At 49.7% G+C, this 19083-nt stretch overlaps 1 protein-coding gene across 1 annotated transcript in view; it reads left to right on the plus strand.

Moving 5' to 3' along the window:
- The first annotated feature begins 1473 nt into the window (after positions 1-1473).
- LOC144888355 (uncharacterized) overlaps positions 1474-19083 on the plus strand; it is a 69999-nt gene continuing 52389 nt past the window's right edge. The window contains exon 1 of the mRNA XM_078766042.1: positions 1474-1580. The gene's annotated coding sequence lies outside the window, so the exon portion shown is untranslated. The remainder of the gene's footprint in view (positions 1581-19083) is intronic.

Raw genomic sequence — 19083 nt, forward strand, 5'->3', positions numbered from 1 at the left:
CCTATCAGTGAAATACAAAACGTAAACTGTTCAGCCTAGCAGAGGTATATGCTCTACCAAGTGCCGTTGTAGTCGTGAATTTGTCATGTCACACATCAAGGCTTTGTGGAAGAATTCAAATTTGTGATAAAAAGGGGTTGTGGTCTCAGAGTGTGGCTGATTGAAGAAGGTCAAGGTGGCCACGTAGGAGAATCGAGGTTGACAGATGGGGTAGGAAAAGGACTCCTTTTTCTTTCATGCCCTATCGTTCTATACATTTCTGTTAAAATGATCAGAAAGATCACCATTGATGGAGTTCTATGTCCTGGGCACTTTTGACCTGTGGTGGGTGACGAGCTATGACTCCGTAAGATCTGCTTGTTGAACAGTGTGACCAGCCCAGCAGCTGGTAGCAAGTTCCGCTGAAGGCCGAAATGCTTCTGCTCAGCTCTAGGAACCCTGAGATTGAACCTTTTGTCATCTCCCTTAATTCTGTCCAGGAGCTCCATGCTCAGAACAAAATGGGGGAAATGTATACTCGAAGAGAAACGCTGAGGTCTGAAATCTCTTTCCCTTCAGATTAAAAAAAAAATGTCCATGTGTTTGTATTGTGTGTTTCAAATCCTTGCACATATAACTTGTTTATTGCCTCGTGTGGGATGTCTTACATTTGTTCGATTTAAAGGCATGGTCATTTGTTTTATTGATCTTTTCATTTTCCTTTTTCCCCTTTTCAGAAGAATGGTCCGTGTACATAACAAATTTCGATTGTGAATAATGAAGTAAGTATATCTTTTGCGAAACAGGTCCTTCTCGTGGTTCCTTGTCTGCTTCATTCCCACTCGAATTCCTGGTTCGATCACCTCCATGGGATTTGTCAGTTGGCCACATTGCACTTTCTAATTATACTTGGAATTGCTGCTCTGTTATTTCCGCAAACACAGTTGCACAGTCGCAGAGAGCTAGGCCATTAATACCGGTAGATGCACGCTACAGGTACAATGTAACAAAACGAGTTCCATTGGCTGCACAGATTCACAATACATTCAGCGATCGTTCCTCGAAACATTATTTGACTCCGGTCTCCAAGGCACCCATTTCCTATCTGCATGCTGCTTTTTCTTCCATCGTCAAACCACGTAACGCATTAAACTAACTCCCATGGACTTCGGGATAGCGTTCGTGGTGTTTTCTTGAAGGGACCTGAGCTTGTGCTGGAGGGCTTAAAATACAGAAGAGTTTGTACACTTGAGAAATGGCATCAGACCCACACGGGCCCTAAATGGAGGAAGCATATGAAAGCTCAGCGTATGTGCCTCGCATTGTATTTGCCCTTTTTGTTTAACTCTGGGATTCTTCTTGATCAGATTTATGATCATTGGTGCATTGCCAACTACTGGATTTGAGATAAAAATTGCTTCGAGGAGTGTTGTCTTTATTGTGGGAATAATCGGTTTCAGTGGCAGATGGCCGATCCTTGCCTGCCAAAGCGATGCTGTCAACACGGTCCTTGGAGCAGACTCGGATGAGACTCCCCCATCGGCAGCTCGGCCCCGAATGGTGCCAGTGAGGGTGCTGCCCTGTCGTTCTATACATTTCTGGTGGATAATGTTTTGCGCACCTAACCGATAACTTATTGACAACTGCAGCGCATTCCCATTCGTGCGCGGTGGTGTGCGGTCCCACACTGCACACACTTGTCACTGCGTCAGCCGGGACGACTTAAATTCGCCGGGGGGGGGGGGGGGGGGTGCTCCGGTAATTGTTTCTGTCAGGCTAATTTTGGTGGGCCTGCCACACGCTGCCAGAGGTCTAAACGGGATGTGAAGCGCAGGCAGGTTCGGCCCGCAGTGTCTGCGCAGCTGCCGATAAGGCAAGGAGAGTGGTCGGGGCTGCGATTCCGGCGAGGTATTGCTCGCCACATTGCATTGTCAGGAACCATTAGCAGCCGGGTTGCTTAATGGCGTTTGACCTTCGCTCGTGACCCGAGGGAACGGGGTTTTTTTATATTTTATTCCCCCATCGCAATCACATTTCACATTCCACGGTCGGAAGGTTTTCGCGTTGTCACATTGGATATCGCGCCGTGTTCCTGCACAGTATATCAGATTACCGCGTGTGCATTCCAGCTCTTTGTACTTTATCACCACGTCATCCACAATTACAATACAGAACTATCTCCTACTCGTATAAACAATGTCAGCACGAGGCACCTCGGTACTGAAAAAGATACATCAAAGGCCCAGGCACTCAAAAAGACCGGTTCAGTGATCGTGAAATTTTGTGCATACAAAGTCGAGGCTCAGGGAACAGCTAGAGCACAGTGGAAATCGTCAACATACCAAGAGCAGGGAGAGGGATACCTGGCAGAGAAGCACTTGAAGGAAGAACAAGGCGAAGGGACACCAACTTCTTTCCTGGAAGTCCTTGCAGTGTCCATATGTTTTATACCTCTCCCACATCCCCCCAAGCCCTCTCCCTCCCACAGATCTCCCTGCTCTCAAATGTTGTGTTTGTGTGCTTCCCCCTCTCTCCCCATCTTGTCTACCGCTCCCCTTATTATATGTTTTATGTGTCTGTTTGATTTTTTGTGTGATTAATGTTAGCTCTTTCACGAGCCTCGATCTTGTATACATTAAAAAAAAAAAAAAAAAAGAGAGAGGGAGGTCGGAGGAGACAATTGATGGCTACTTCTCCACCTTTTTATTAACCTGCTTTGTGTCTTCAAACGGTTGGCAAGTATGTTGTGTAGACCAGGAATCCGCATATGGGGGAGCGTGGGCCAATTCAATTTGTGTCTGTGTTATTTAGGTATGACATATGCAGAAACGCACAGACACTTGTGGAATTTTAATTGCGTTCTCTCCTCTGAAGATATATATCTTAATTTTACGATTTTTTTTCTTTTACTATGACAATTTTGCATATTGGTGTTCTTTGGGAATGTCAGTGGGTAGGATATATTTCTGAGCAAAATAACTTCATCTCTATTCAGATGCACTCTATTACCGCGAGCGAAGGTCCCTAAGAGAGATTTCATTGTCTCTCTGGAGTCGGTGATTCCAGGCAAAGATGGAGTGTGCTGATCATGACAATACGACAGCGTGAGCCGTTGAAACATTTAATTTGAAGCAGTAAATAACAAAATTTAAAAAAGTTATGTGAAAATTAATCATGAATCGAGATTTTTGAATCACCCATTTTCAGTGATTTTTTTTTTCCAAGAGGATGTGAATATCTCAGGGCTGTGCGGAGCAGCAACTCCAGTTCTCACCATCTCCCTTTACCACGGGGGGGCTTTAATATCGATTTTAAACTCCTTTAATGTTGAACAACCAGGAACGTGCCAGGAACCCTGAACAACCACATGTCAGCCACACACTATCTTGGCCATGTTTCACACAAGGACATCTGAGAAACAGAAACCGGACAATTACCTCTGGGTTTGGGTAGGCCTTCGCAAAGCAGATCATTTTAGAATATGCAATTGTCCGGCTGCGTCTACAGCAGACAGGATGCTTTTTGACAGGATCCATACGGCACTAGCCGCAGTGGCATATATTACTCTTTCTGGTCTCAGAAAAGTGAAGGAGTTTATGAATTATTTTCCTTGACTCCTCATCAAAGCATGACCAGCTCACTCATTGGATGTTCATCTGTTATGATCTGCTGATGTCCTGCCAGACAAACGCATGTTTACAGATGACAGGCCTTTTAAATGCGCAGGAGACTATATCCACCGTGAGAGACAGCAATAACTAGAACGGCACTCAGAGAGCATACCTCCACCAGGTGAACAGTTTACGTTTTGTATCCCAGAGTAGACCAGAAAATCACAATACAGAATCGCATTTCATCAAAATCATCTGTCCACCACTTTTTGAGATATCCTGCTATGTATCGTTTTTGTCCCTGTAGTTACCGCCCAGGCATGCGGCCTGACAGCCTCTTCCTGAGACTCTGTGACAGTCAGCATGTGTTGACCTGCCATGCTGTGCTGGTCTATGGATGCGGGTCAAACCGCATGGACAGGAATGAGTATAGCCCACCGGACAACCATCGGGGCATCAGTGGAACATGATGGTAAGAGCATGGTCTTCCACAGATGTGCCGCTGTGATTTGTGGACTCTCAGCTTGGGAAGAGAGCCATGGGATGAATAGGGAATTTGTAACGAGCCAAGCATATGGGGCCATGCTCGGCTGGCAAGTATTATGGAGAAGCACCCTTCTTTGGTGGAAATAATGAATTGTGGCAAAATTGGCATGGGTAATCTAAGGGTTAGATGCAAAATTTAAGCGTGAATTTTGTGTGAGGGCAGGTAGACACTGAAAGCAGTGACATCATTAATGATCCAGGTGTGTTAGACCAAAGTGTTGGAGGCTGGGATAAAATTGATAGGTTAGCAGGACCTCACCATAGGAGGGCCTCCTCCTGTAGAATATTTTGGTGATTGTTATGACGTCATAGGTCACGTGGTACAGGCGCCATCTTGGAAAAACTTCGCACCTCTATATCTCTGAAACCACTCCATGGAAAAAATTGAGACCTGGCTCATTGTCAACTACTCCCCATGGGGAATAAGATATGTTAATGATGATGTCATCAGTGCCTTCGTTATGACATCATAATTTGACAAATACAACACTTGTCCATCCGATCATTAATTTTTTTTCATCAACTGTTGGTCTGATGGACACTAAATTTTCACCATAGGAGCGCCTCCTCCTTTAGAATATTTTAATGATAATCATGACGTCATAGGTCATGTGGTACAGGCACTATCTTGAAAAAAACCGAAAAATGTTGCACCTCTATATCTCCAAAACCGTTGCATGGAAAAAATTGAAACATGGCTCATTGTAAAGAACTCCATATGGGGAATAGGTCGTTAACGTCGTTAACGATGACGTTAACGATGACGTCATTGGTGCCATAATTATGATGTCATAATTCGACAGGGACAACGCTTCTTATCAGTTTGAAAAGTATTGAGCGTGATCTATGCAACAATTATATTAGAGAATATAAATTTATGATGTCGTCGCTCACGTGGTCTGGCAGGCATATTGGATCAAAGAAAAAAAATGTTCAAAAACAAGAGTTGGCTCGCAACAAGTTGACTGCGCAGGGTAAGTATTCTATGATTACCATCTAGTTATTACCTTGCGCTTGCGAAGCGGAAAGCATGGTTAAGCATTCATCTGCATACGTGTGCTGTATGTGTACCGTATGTGTGCCGTGTGCTGTACGTGTGCCGTGTCTGCATATTTTAAATTCATTTTCTCGGCAACCGTTGGTCCAATTGACACGAAATTTTACCATAGGAGCGCCTCCGCCTGCAGAATTCTTTTATTCTTAATTACTGGCGTTACTCGGCATGCTCCCCGTGCCTCACCACACGTCGTTTCAAAGGGATAGGCATCTTTGACCATTTTGGTGTCTTTGGGGTCTTTTGTGTCTTCATGGTGTTTTGGGTCTTCAGGGCCATTTGGGTCTGTCTTCAGGGTCTTTTGGATCCTCTGGGCCTTTAAGGGTATTTTGGGTCTTTGGGGTGTTTTGGGTCTTCAGGGTCTTTTGGGCATTCAGTGTCTTCAGGGGCTTTTCGTTTCCTCTGGGTCTTTAAGAGTCTCTGGGGTATTTGGGTTATTCAGGGTATTTAAGGGTCTTTGGTGGTTTCAAGGTGTTTTTGGATCTTTTGGGTCTTCCGGGTCTTTTGGGTATTCTGGGTCTTTTGGGTCTTCCAGGTTTTTTGGGTCTTCGGGGTGTTTTGGGTCTTCAGGGTGTTTTGGGTCTCTGGGGTGTTTTGGGTCTTCAGGGCCATTTGGGTCTTCAGGATGTTTTGGGTCTTCAGGGTGTTTTGGGTCTTCGGGGTGTTTTGGGTCTTTGGGATGTTTTGGGTCTTCGGGGTATTTTGGGTCTTCCAGGTCTTTGGCGCCATTTCGGTCTTCAGGGTCTTTTGGATCATCTGGGCCTTTCAGAGTATTTTGGGTCTTTGAGGTGTTTTGGGTCTTCGGGGTGTTTTGGGTCTTCGGGGTGTTTTGGGTTTTAGGGGTGTTTTGGGTCTTCGTCATCTTTTGGGTCTTCGGGGTGTTTTGGGTCTTCGGGGTGTTTTGGGTCTTCGGGGTGTTTTGGGTCTTCGGGGTGTTTTGGGTCTTCGGGGTGTTTTGGGACTTCGGGGTGTTTTGGGACTTCGGGGTGTTTTGGGTCTTCGGGGTGTTTTGGGTCTTCGGGGTGTTTTGGGCCTTCGGGGTGTTTTGGGCCTTCGGGGTGTTTTGGGCCTTCGGGGTGTTTTGGGCCTTCGGGGTGTTTTGGGCATTCGGGGTGTTTTGGGCATTCGGGGTGTTTTGGGCCTTCGGGGTGTTTTGGGTCTTCGGGGTGTTTTGGGTCTTCGGGGTGTTTTGGGTCTTCGGGGTGTTTTGGGTCTTTGGGGTGTTTTGGGTCTTCGGGGTGTTTTGGGTCTTCGTGGTGTTTTGGGTCTTCGGGGTGTTTTGTGTCTTCGGGGTGTTTTGGGTCTTCGGGGTGTTTTGGGTCTTAGGGGTGTTTTGGGTCTTCGGGGTGTTTTGGGTATTTGGGGTGTTTTGGGTCTTGGGGGTCTTCAGGGTATTTTGGGTCTTCAGGGGTCTTGTTGGTCTGAAGGGTCTTGGGGGAATTAAAGGGTCGTCAAAGGTCTGAGGGGTCTCAGCAGTCTTAACGCAATTAAGAGGGTTAATTAAGAGGGTTAATGAAGAGGGTTAATTTGATTTGAAGAAGAAGACGTTTTCGTCGCATGTAAACATAACGCCATACGTAACGACATAACCATATACGTTTTCTCTTTTATAATAAGATATGACGTCATATGTCACTTGGTACGGACACCATCTTGGAAAAAGGTTACACCTCAAAATCTCCCAAACCACTTAATGGAAAAAATGGAAACATGGCTCATTGTCAAGTACTCCCCATTGGGAATAAGATAAGTTGATGATGATGTCATCGGTACCTTAATTATGACGTCATAATTCGACAAGTACAACGCTTGATCTGAACAGTATGAAAAAAAAAATCCGTTGCAACTGTTAGTCCGATTGGCACGAAATTTTCAGCATATGAGCGGCTCCTTCTGTGGAATTTTTAAAATGATAATTTTGACGTCATACGTCACGTGGTACTGGCGCCATCTTGGAAAAATCGAAAAAAAGTTGCACCTCTATGTCTCCGAAACCGCTCTACGGAAAAAATTTAAACATGGCTCATTGTAAATAACCATATGGGGAATAGGTGTTGTTAATGTTGACGTCATTTGTGCCATAATTATTAGGCTGGGCCAAATCGGAGGTGATTTTCCTAATTCAATGTAATTTACCTAAAAGTTGTGAGTGAGTATCAGGAACAAAATCATGAAAACAAAATTCAAAAATATTGACGTTTTACGGTCAGACAGCCCGTTACCATAGCAACAGTTACAGACGACTCAAAAAATGCCTAAATTGACGATTTCTCAAGCTGTGTTTGACCCCCAGAGTTGATTCTGGTACCAAAAGATGCAGAATTGAAAGCCAAGGATGAATGGATAGCTTAACAATGTCTGTGACACAATTCAATACCACTTTTATCCAAAAAACTGATTTTTGTCTGAAATTTCAAGCATATTTATGGAAAAAAATTGAAAATTTTGCTTTTTAATCATAGGATAACCATTAATCAGATTAAATTTACTTTAAATTGTCTTTTACAACCTTGCATTGTCCAGTTTTTATAACTGTTATAACGTTGTTTAAATTTGGCCATCTTCATTTCAATAAAAAAAAGTTAACAAAAGCAGCTTACAATCATTCATTTTAATGCCTGCTTTCGGTTGTTACTGTAACCATTCATCAGGGCGTTCAAGGCGCTCTTGCACACATCAAGGATAGGCGCTCTTGTCTTCGATACAACGGCAGTGAACTCTGGGGTCAAGAGTGGAGTCGTAGTAAGACTGGAGACTGAGTTTGGCAGGAGTCTTCTGCAACTGGCGTGTCGGCACCACATCCACGAATTGGTTGGAGGGGCGTTTGCTCAATAGTGTATGGCCCCACCACAGGACCTAATGAACAGCTGTTCAAGCGACTGCTCAACACTTGGAGTGAATTGGACCAGGGCAACTACACATTGGTCAAGGTGTCTGCTCAACAGAGAGAGCTGGCTGGCCATGTACATGCCACCATCACCTTCCTTCAGACGTGGATGGACAATAGCACAAAGGAGACTCTTCGACACGACTACCTGGAGCTGGCACACCTCACACTGCTGTTTCTTGGAGGGACTGTCCCTGATGGTATGAGGACCATCACTATCAAAGCTCCTGGGGCATTCCACCACGCCCGTTGGATGAGCAAGACTTTATACACTATAAAGGTGGCACTCTTCCGTTGGCAGCTGGGAGATATCTACACACCCGAAGAGCTGGAAGACATAACCAGTCTCGCTGCATTCATGTCAGTCTTCTACACTAAAGCGTGGTTGACATGTACCAGTGCTGCAGATGCACCATCTAACGACATGTACCTGATGAAGAACCTCCTCAAGGCTGAGGCCAGTATCGCAAAGAATCCAACAAAGTGGCCTGCCAAATTTCTGTCCTTTGTGACTGTGGCCCGAGAGAAGCTACAAAACCATTTGTGGTACCTCTCAGAGAGATTGGTCTCTTTGGCACTCTTCTCGGACAGAACGTCATCTGACAAGCAGATTATGAGAAGGGCTATGCTCAGGTACCATGGGACTGCACATAACATGATACAGGAGATGCCAGCCTCACAGCAATTGGGGAGTAAAGCCCTCAAAGACTTTGTTGGTTACGACTCTTGGAGCATGTTTGAACTCTTGGGTATTGACTCCAGTTTTGTCAAGCTCCCCGTTGCACAGTGGCCCACCTCAGACAGCTATCGTCATGGCAAGGAAGTTGTGGCCAAACTCCCAGTTGTCAATGACGCAGCAGAGCGGACACTTGGACTCGCCACAGATTTGAACACTAACAAGGCCCCCAAATCTGAGGCGCAGCTCCAGGCTCTATACAGGGTTGTGAAGGGCGTCAGGGAGAAGCTGCATGGACTGGCAACATCCACTGAGGTTGTGACTAAGAAGTCATTGGCCTCCATTGATTACAATTGGGACTAGGTTTTTTATTTTGTTATCAATGTTCAATGTCAGACCTTAAATTTGAGACAAAAAAGCTTAATCAATGACAAAAGTTAATTTAAAGTACATTTAATTTGACTATAGCTCTGATTAATGATTATCCTATGATTAAAAAGCAAAATTTTCCTTTTTTTTTTCAAACAAATGCCTTAAATTTGAGATAAAAATGAGTTTTTGGGATAAAAGTTGTATTGAATTGTGTCACAGACATTGTTAAGCTATCCAATCATCCTTGGCTTTCAATTCTGAATCTTTTGGTACCAGAATCAACTCTGGGGGTCACACACAGCCTGAGAAATCATCGATTTTAGGAATTTTTTGAGTCGTCTGTAACGGTTGCTATGGTAACGGGCTGTTTTACCGTAAGACGTCAATATTTTTGAAAATACATTTCATGGTTTTGTTTCTGTTACCCAGCCACAACTTTTAGGTAAATTACAACCTTGTAGTATGAAAAATTGAAAATCACCCCTGATTTGGCCCAGCCTAATAATTATGACGTCATCATTGGACAGGGACAACGCTTAGTCTGATCAGTTTGAAATTTATTGAGCATGATCTATGCAACAATTATATTAGAGAATATAAATTTATGATGTCATCGCTCACGTGGTCTGGCAGCCATATTGGATCAAAAAAAAATGTTCAAAAACAGAAGAGTTGGCTCACACCAAGTTCACTGCGCAGGGTAAGTATTCTATGAATACCATCTATCTATAATTCCAGCAATCTCTGTGTGTATGTTTGTATGTTTGTATGTTTGTATGTTTGTATGTTTGTATGTTTGTATGTTTGTATGTATGTTTGTCTGTGACCGCTGTTTCTCGACAACTACCGGTCCGATATACTTGAAACTTGCCAGGTATATTGCTGGGGACCCGAGGATGTGCCTTTTCAAGGTTTTAAATTAATCGCAGAAGTAGTTACCGAGCTATGTCCAAAAAACGATTCAACCAATCAGAGAGCAGCGAGCTATCACGTGTGCCGAACGTGGCGAACAGACTCTGCCTCGGATGGCACATTTGAGAGCGTATTCATTTATTTCACGTTGGAAAACTATGTTGCCGTTAAACTATGTTTTAAAACTAATTAAAACTAATTTGCGATTCATCGTAACTGCGATTTGCGACCTTCCGGACAGTCAAATGAGGACGTCACTTCCGGACTTACGGATAGTCATAGTGACGCTGAACGTGGCGAGCAGACGCTGCCTCGGACGGCACATTTGAGAGCGTATTCATTTATTTGACGTTGCAATCTGTGTTGATTGTTGTAAGGTACGATCGATTGTAGTACATACATATTTATATTTTGTACATATTCATTACGGGCACGTCACGGGTACGGGTACGGTACCGGGTACGGTACGGTTACGGGTACGCCACGTACGGGCACGTATATTGCTGGGGACCTGAGGATGTGCCTTTTCAAGGTTTCATATTAATCGGAGAAGTAGTTACCGAGCTATGGCGATTGGCGATTTAGCCGTTCGCCGTTCGCTTTGGCTTTGCGAATGGACCAAACCATTCATGTAAATAGAGGGGGGGGGGGGGGGGTTCTGTGGTCGTTCGCTTTGGCTTTGCGAATGGACCAAACCATTTCATGTAAATAGAGGGGGGGGGGTTCTGTGGTCGTTACTGCCACGCGGTTTGGAATGTTTTTCCGAACGGGCACCCACGTACGGGCATGCCCTAGTCTAGTTAATTTTGTTATTCGATGCAGCCTTGGAAAAATGGCACAATTAGCTATCTTAACACAGATTTCACCCAAGGAGGAAAACCCCCTTGGGGAGAGGGGCAAATTAAGTCGTTATAACCTCCATTGTGTGATCCTTAGTCCTTCTGCCGAGTTTGCTTGACATTGGATAAGTAACGACGGAATGTATTGTGGTCAAAAAAACACACACACACACACACACACACACACACACACACACACACACACACACACACACACACACACACACACACACACACACACACACACATACACACACAGACCAAATTGGGTATTTTTGTATGATGATGATTAAGTATTGCAGTCACTATCGCATGTGATCACTTCACAATGTTCTTATCCCTGTCAATCACCTTGGGCTTCGCTCTCATCACCACCAGAGTGACTTGGACATGTTGTTTTTTCCAAGTCAGCAAATTTGGATTGCTTTGCATCAGAGACAACTGCAGGTAAGAGTTTTATTCTTGGATATTGCTCATGCATCTACACATTGTGGCACCTTCTTGTTCTTTACAAACTTTCCTCCATGAGCATCAATGGTCCCTGTTATTTTGTTGGCTCAGATTTTTTATTTCAAACACATCAGGTGGTTAACTTTTTTCGGCTGCCATTCAACAGATAACTCCCTTTTTCCAGGTTATTGTGATTTTTTTTTCCCTCTCCCTCACCGCTTTTTGTTTGTTTCTTGTCGGTTGTTTTGTTCCTTCATCTCCACCTTCCCCGTCCTCTTCTTGCTGTGTTTCATTCAACTTGCTGTCTTTCCCTCACGGTCCCCCTGTACTGTCTTTCCCTCGCGGTCCCCCTGTACTGTCTTTCCCTCGCGGTCCCCCTGTACTGTCTTTCCCTCGCGGTCCCCCTGTGCTGTCTTTCCCTCGCGGTCCCCCTGTGCTGTCTTTCCCTCGTGGTCCCCCTGTGCTGTCTTTCCCTCGCGGTCCCCCTGTACTGTCTTTCCCTCGCGGTCCCCCTGTGCTGTCTTTCCCTCGCGGTCCCCCTGTGCTGCCTTTCCCTCGCGGTCCCCCTGTGCTGTCTTTCCCTCGCGGTCCCCCTGTGCTGTCTTTCCCTCGCGGTCCCCCTGTGCTGTCTTTCCCTCGCGGTCCCCCTGTGCTGTCTTTCCCTCGCGGTCCCCCTGTGCTGTCTTTCCCTCGCGGTCCCCCTGTGCTGTCTTTCCCTCGCGGTCCCCCTGTGCTGTCTTTCCCTCGTGGTCCCCCTGTGCTGTCTTTCCCTCGTGGTCCCCCTGTGCTGTCTTTCCCTTGTGGTCCCCCTGTGCTGTCTTTCCCTCGTGGTCCCCCTGTGCTATCTTTCCCTCGCGGTTGTCAGCTCTTTCAGGAGCCTCGATTCAGTATACAAAAAAAAACAAAAAAAAAAACTTGTGTGGAACTTGTTCACCCTCATATATTCTTTTCCCCTTCACCTTGATGTCACTCTCACTTCTACTCTGCTGTTGGAGTTTCCTCTTTTCCATTTTTTGTTCCCTTCCATTCTGCTCTCGCTCTTCCACGAGCCTCGGTCATGTGTACAAAAAAAGATGTGTGACCTTTCCAAAAATCTTGTTACGTTTTATTTCCCTTTGCTGATCATTGTCTTTGTTTGCTCTTACTTGCTGTTGTCACTTTTGCGTGTTTCCAGTTTTCATCTCATCATTTTTCTCCTGTACTTCCTCCGCTTTATCAATCCTCACATTTACCTGCTTTTCATTTTCCGCATTCTTACCATTGTACTTATAACTAGTTGCGTATTCAGTGGCACAATTTGCTCTCCACGCACCACTGTCAACACATTTTATTTGGATTTCCTTGTCTGTTTTGCTGTTCGTGTAGCTTACTAACCGGCCTGGAGTGTGTCGATAAAAACAAGGAATCACGGGCAACAAACTATCACCGCCTCTGGAGAAATCATCGGGGAAATTCACCGAAGTTGAATTTATTTCTCAGTCGTTTTCCTACAAATAGTGTTGGAAATAATTATGGAAGCGACAAGTAGTCCACGTATAGGAGACGTCAACAGAGTAATTGTAACGAGATGGTTGGTTTATTGATGGTACAATAGATTATCATGTATAATTACCAATAAAAAAAGCAAACCAGTTGGAAAATGCGCTTGGATTTTGTTGATGAGCTTTTGCTTTCGAGAGAGTGTTACACCATGCTCTTGTGCTACCGCACGGATAATCAACGTGCGGATGAGGAATAACGTTCCCGATCTCTTGTATCTACCCACATTAGAGCAAGTACTACTGGATTCCCATTTTCCATCTTCAGTTTTGTAAAGTCCATACAATCTCAATAACGTTCATATCTGGACTTTGTACAGGCCATGCGATGATCCCTCTGTACCATCAGTATATTATTTCACCACATCTGCCGTATGCTTTGGATCAATTTCTTGTTGGAAGAGCTGGATTCCTTTGAGGAAACTAGATGGTATTCATAGAATACTTACCCTGCGCAGTCAACTTGTTGAGAACCAACTCTTCTGTTTTTGAACATTTTTTTCTTTGATACAATATGACGACCAGACCACGTGAGCGATGCCATCATAAATTTATATTCTCTAATATAATTGTTGCATAGATCACGCTCAATACATTTCAAACTCATCAGACTAAGCGTTGTCCCTGTCGAATTATGACATCATAATTATGGCACCACTGACGTCATCGTTAGCAACAACTATTCCCCATATGGAGTTCTTTACAATGATCCATGTTTAACTTTTTTCCATGCAGCGGTTTTGGAGATAGAGGTGCAACATTTTTCGGTTTTTCCAAGATAGCGCCTGTACAACATGACCTACGACGTCATGATTATTATTAAAATATTCTACAGGAGGAGGCGTTCCTATGGCGAAAATTTCGTGCCTATCAGACCAACAGTTGCTGTGAAAAAAATTCACAATGATCTGATAAGTGTTGTACTTGTCAAATTATGACCTCATAACGAAGGCATCGATGACATTGAAGCGCGGTGCTACGCGCGCTTGCTTGTACAACAAGAAGGAAGCGGACAACGCGGTGAGTTTAAGAGTCTTTATTAAACGAGCTCAACTGTAGCACTGGCGCGCTCCGGGCTGCGCGCCCGGTGTATATCCCGCGGCCACGCCTACCCCTCGGGCGTGGCCGCCGTGCACTTGGTGCGTGGAATGATGCCTTCACGCCAGTGAGCTTTCGTGTCCGCCACACGCGCCCCCCCCCAGAATTCCCGCGCACCTGGAGGGCCAGTTTGCGGGGCAAATGGATGACCCGGCCGAAGCGCCCTCTGGCGACCGGTGGCATCCGGGGTGCAGGGATGCCAGCTGGGATGCCTCCGGCTGCACCCGGGATGGGTGCAGGACCGGGGGGCGGCATGCCGGCGGGCCTGGGCGGTGCCGGGGGTCCGCCGGCAGGGGGGCGGCCCCGACGCGGGGGCCGAGCCACCGGCGGTGGGTGGTCCACGTCGAGGTGGGCCGGTTTGAGGCGATCCACCGAGACACGGTCGGGAGTACCGCCGATGTCCAAGGTGAAGTGTTTCACCCCGGCCTCCAGCACGTGGAAAGGCCCGTCGTACGGGGGCCGCAGTGGTGTCCGGTGGGCGTCGTGCCGAACGAAGACGTACTCCGCGGTGCGAAGCTCCGGGGCGATGTGCGTAGGCGGGTGCCCGTGGTGCGCCGTCGGCACCGGGGCGAACCTCCGGGCTGTCTCCTGCAGCGCGGAGCGCTCCTGCGCCGCGGACCATGGTGCCGTGGGGTCGGGGAGGAACTGGCCCAGCACCCGCAGCGGTTGTCCGAAGACCAACTCCGCCGCGGATGCGCGCAGGTCGTCCTTGGGCGCCGTCCGGAGGCCCAGCAGGACCCAGGGGAGCCTGTCGACCCAGCCGCCGTCGCGGAGGGTGGCCCGGAGCGCGGCCTTCAACGAGCGGTGGAACCGCTCGCACAGGCCGTTGGCCTGGGGGTGGTAGGCCGTGGATCGGTGCAGCTGGACCCCGAGCCCCCGCGCGACCGCCCCCCAGAGCTCCGAGGTGAACTGGGGGCCGCGGTCGGACGATATGTCCGAGGGGGCGCCGAACCGGGCGACCCAGGTGGCGATGAACGCCTGTGCGACGTCCGCCGCCGTCGTCGCCGCCAAAGGCACGGCCTCTGGCCACCGGGTGGTGCGGTCCACCATCATCAGGACATGGGTGAAACCCCGCGAGGGGGGCTTAGGTCCCACCAGGTCCACGTGGACGTGGTCGAACCTTCGTTCCGGCACCGTGAACGGGGCCAATGGGGCCTGGGTGTGCCGGTGCACCTTCGCGCGTTGGCACGCGAGGGATGTCCTGGTCCAGCCGCGGACGGCCTTCCGGAGGCCATGCCAGACAAACTTGTCAGCGACCAACCTCTGGGAGGCCTTCGTGCCCGGGTGGGACAGGCCGTGGATAGCGTCAAAAACCTGGCGCTGCCAGCCCGCGGGCACGATGGGGCGAGGCCGCCCGAGGGAGACGTCGCACAAGAGGGCCGCGCCGTCGAACGGCACCTCGGTGACGCGGAGGCCCGTGACGGCGGTCCGCAAGGCGGCGTGACGCCGGGGTCGGCGGCCTGGTCCGCCGCCATCCGGGCATAGTCGATGCCAAGGTGGACTGCGTGGGTGACGGACCGGGAAAGGCAATCCGCCACCGGGTTGTCCTTCCCCGCGACGTGCCGGATGTCCGCCGTGCACTCGGACACGGCCGAGAGGTGACGCTGCTGCCGGGCCGACCACGGCTCGGCGACCTTGCCCATCGCGAAGACCAGTGGCTTGTGGTCGACGAAGGCCGTGAACGCACGGCCCTCGAGCAGATGGCGGAAGTGCCTGACCGCCAGGTGAAGCCAGAGCAACTCGCTGTCGAAGGTACAATAGCGGCGTTCGGGCGGGCGAAGCTGCCGGCTGAAGAACGCCAGCGGTTGCCAAGCACCACGCACCCATTGCTCGTGCACCGCGCCCACCGCGTAGTCCGAGGCATCGGTGGTGAGGGCGATCGGTGCATCGGGCGCCGGGTGCGCAAGCATGGTGGCGTTAGCCAAGGCGAGCTTCGCGCCAGCGAACGCCGCGTCCATCTGCTCGGTCCAGGTAACGTCACCTTTGCCCGGCTTCCCTCGGAGGGCCTCGTGCAAGGGGCGCAGGAGCTGGGCGATGCGGGGCAGGAAACGGTGGTAAAAGTTTACCATGCCCAGGAACTCCTGGAGCCCCTTGATCGTGCGGGGGCGCGGAAACCCCTTCACCACCTCCACCTTGGCCGGTAGGGGGACGGCCCCGTGCCTGGTGACGCGGTGCCCCAAAAAATCGATGTCGGCGACGCCGAACCGGCACTTGGCGGGGTTCACGATGAGGCCATGCTGGCCCAGGCGTTCGAAGAGCATGCGGAGGTGATGAAGGTGCTCTTCGCGGGACGCGCTGGCGACGAGGATGTCGTCCTGGTAGAAGTACACGAAATCCAAGTCGCGCAAGACGCTGTCCATGAGTCGCTGGAACGCCTGAGCCGCATTCTTCAAACCGAAGGGCATCCGAAGAAATTCGAACAGTCCGAACGGCGTGATGACCGCCGTCTTCGGGATGTCCTCCGGCCTGACTGGGACCTGATGGTAGCCGCGTATGAGGTCCACCTTCGAAAAGAAGGACATGCCCGCCAACCGGGCGGAGAAGTCCTGGATGTGGGGGACGGGGTAGCGGTCGGGGGTGGTGGCGTCGTTGAGGCGCCATTAGTCCCCGCACGGTCGCCATCCCCCGCCGGGCTTTGGCACGATGTGAAGCAGCGACGCCCAAGCACTCTCGGAGTGCCGCACGATGCTGAGCCGCTCCAGCGTAGCGAACGCCGCTTTAGCCACCGCGAGCTTCGTCGGCTCGAGGAGGCGTGTCCGGGCGTAGACCGGTGGCCCGGCGGTGGGGATGTGGTGTTCCACCCCGTGCTTGACGGCCCCCACCGAGAAGGTGGGCCGCGTAAGGGCCGGGAAGCTGGCGAGGAGGCGGGTGAAGTCGTCCGCTGCCGGAAGCGTACAAACTAACCTCGCCGGGACCGAACCGCTCAGCAAGCTGCTTGGCGAGCCGCTCAGTGAGCCGCTCAACGAGCTGCTCAGCGCGCAAGCAAGCAAGCTGAACATTTCAGCCTGGACGAGACGTCTGGTCTTCACATCTACCAACAACCCGTGTGCACAGAGGAAGTCCGCACCGAGCAGTGCCATGGGGACACTAGCGGTGACGAACGTCCACTCGAAGCGTTGCCTTCCGAACCGCAAGGAGAGGCAGCGCTTCCCGAATGTGCGTATGGGTGTTCCGTTCGCGGCAAGCAACGCGGGGCCCTGGCCCGCGGTGTGCTTGTCGGACGAAGAGGCAGGGATAACGCTCACCTCTGCCCCCGTATCACATAGGAAACGGTGCCCGGACAAGGTGTCCGTTATAAAAAGAAGGCTGCCGGAATGGCCGACGCTCAGGGCCGCTACCGAGCGCCGGCTTTGTAGTTTCCCGACTTGCCGAAGGAGCACGGCGGGCAACAAGTCCTCGCCTTGTGGCCAAACCTGGCGTGGAAATGGCACCAGGTTTGCGGCGAAGGCCGCGGTTTTCACGGTGGTGGTGGGCGTGGCGTGGCGGCGGCCACGCGGCGTGCGTCAGCCTCGGGATCCCCGAGGTGTGGTGCATCAGCATCAGGGTCAGCCTCAGGATGCACGACGGCCGCGCCAAAACTCGCCTGCGCGTCCAAAGCCGCGAAGAACCTGTCGGCCTCGGCAGCGAGCGCTCGGGGTTCCGTCGTCACAGAACCGGCCAATGCGAGGCGGACTCGTGCCGGCAGCTAGCGTCAAAATAACGCCCGGAAAAGAGCGTTCGGGGTTTCGTCGCCCATCAATGACAGCATATGGTCCATGCGGACCGACGGTCGCGTGTCACCGAGCTCGGGGAGGTCCAGGAGGCGGTCGGCCCACGCGTCCACCGTGAGGCCGAACGTGGCAAGGAGGAGATGCTTGATCGCCTCGTAGCTGCCGTCGGCCGGTGGGCTCCTCAGGACCGACACGACGCGAGCGGCCGTGCCGGGCCCGAGGGAAGCGACCACATGGCAGTACCTGGTCTCGTCCACCGTGATGCCTCAAAGTCGGAACTGGGCTTCTGCCTGCAGGAACCAGACTTCGGCTTGCGTCTCCCAGAACTCGGGGAGTTTCATTTGGACCGCGTTGTTTGCCATTGCGATGGCGTATTCGGGTGGTCAGCGACGGCTGACCAGAACGTCGGAGTCACCAATGAAGCGCGGTGCTACGCGCGCTTGCTTGTACAACAAGAAGGAAGCGGACAACGCGGTGAGTTTAAGAGTCTTTATTAAACGAGCTCAACTGTAGCACTGGCGCGCTCCGGGCTGCGCGCCCGGTGTATATCCCGCGGCCACGCCTACCCCTCTGGCGTGGCCGCCGCCCACTTGGTGCGTGGAATGATGCCCTCACGCCAGTGAGCTTTCGTGTCCGCCACAACATCATCATTAACATATCTTATTCCCGAGAGTACTTGACAATGAGGCATGTTTAAATTTTTTCCATTGAGTGGTTTCGGAGATGTAGAGGTGCAACTTTTTTCGATTTTTTCATAGATGGCGTCTGTACCACGTGACCTTTGACGTTATAATTATCATTTAAAATTTATACAGTCGCCGCACATATTCTGAAATATTCGTGTCCATCAGACTAACAGTTGCATAGGAATTTTTGTTTTATTCATACTGATCAGACCAAGCGTTGTACTTGTCGAATTATGACGTCATCATTAAGGCACCGATGACATCACCATCAACATATCTTATTCACCATGGGGAGTAGTTGACAATGAGCCAGGTCTAAATTTTTTCCATGTACTGGTTTCAGAGATATAGAGGTGCGAAGTTTCAGAAATATAGAGGTGCGATATAGAGGAAGAAGATCTTTCCTGGGAAAACCACATTTCCAATTTGGCCTCCAAAGCCAGTTGCTGACTGGGCATCCTCCGTCGTGTGAAGTCCTTCCTTGGCACACCTGAGCTCCTCACCACATATAAGGCTTTCATCCACAGCTCAATGGAATGTGCTTCCCCCTCTCTCCCCATCTTGTCTACCGCTCCCCTTATTATATTGTTATGTCTGGCAGGGTAGTGATATGTAGGGCAGATAGATCTGAATAGGTAACTTGCTTCGTCTGTCGCGGTAAGGAATCTGACCTTGTAATAATTTTCATGTGTAGGCGTTTTGTCGGGTAAGGAGTATACTTGTGA

The sequence above is a fragment of the Myxine glutinosa genome, chromosome 12 (genome assembly GCF_964187855.1).
Source record: "Myxine glutinosa chromosome 12, kmMyxGlut1.1, whole genome shotgun sequence".
NCBI lineage: Eukaryota > Metazoa > Chordata > Myxini > Myxiniformes > Myxinidae > Myxine > Myxine glutinosa.